Source organism: Crocuta crocuta, unplaced genomic scaffold, assembly GCF_008692635.1.
Source record: "Crocuta crocuta isolate KB4526 unplaced genomic scaffold, BGI_CrCroc_1.0 scaffold636, whole genome shotgun sequence".
NCBI lineage: Eukaryota > Metazoa > Chordata > Mammalia > Carnivora > Hyaenidae > Crocuta > Crocuta crocuta.
Window position 1 is genome coordinate 1,400,523 of NW_027530380.1, and position 980 is coordinate 1,401,502.

Here is a 980-nt window from a genome sequence, read left to right on the forward strand (position 1 = left end):
CTGGGGTCCGCCCAGGGGTGGCTCCGCGCGCGGCCTCCTGTGCCGGCCCCGTGCGGCAGCGGGAAGGATGCTCAGCCCATCGGACTCGGCAGGATGCGCCAAGCTCGGGACCGGTAGGGGTCCTGGCCTCTTTTCCTCGCCCCTTCTCGCTCCCACTTCCCAGGAGTGGATTGGGTCTGGGGGCGCGCGCGAGGGTCGTCGGCCCGCCGGCAGGTACAGTGCGGGAGCCGGAGGGATGCTTAGTTCTCTGGACTTGGCAGGCCGCCTCCTGGGGCCACCAGGGCCGCCGCTTCCCCTTTCCTCTCATCCTGCCCCACTCTTCGGAATGGATTGGGTCTGGGGTTCCGTCCGAGGGTCGGGGAGGCTGCAGGAGGGATGCTCGGCCTTCTGGACTTGTCTGGGCGCCGCCAGCCCCCTCTCGATCCCGCCGCATCCCTTCGCCCTCCGGGGGTGGATTGGGCCTAGGGGACCGTCCAGGGGTCGCAGGCTGGTGCCAGGCGGGAGCTAGAGGGACGCCCGGCCCTCGGGACTCCGCGGGGCACAGTCCACCCAGCTTCCTGCGGCCACCCCCGCATTGCAGCCGTCGGGACACGCCCTTGAAGCGGGACTCCCCGCGCGGTCCGAGCGCCGGTCATGAGCGAGTCAGGGGCGCCCGGCCGGGGTCCCCACTTGTGTGCGCCCCCCATATCCCGGTGCGGCGCAGGGTGCGGGTCAGGTGGGCGCCTAGAGTCTGCCCAAGGTCGCGCTGGGTTCCCCCCCATCCCCGCCGCAGCGGCCCCGGGGGGTGGGGGAGGGGCGTCACGTGACCGGGCCTGGGCGCCCTTGGCCTGCGTGCCCGGACCGCGCGGTCGGGGTGGGCGAGCCACCCGGGGTCCCGGGCCCCGACGGAGGCAGCTCCTGACCTCAGCCCGCTCGGCGGGTCAACGGCCCAGAAAGGCCGCGGGTCAGCGTCTTTAGGATGTAAACCGCCTTTCCCTAAA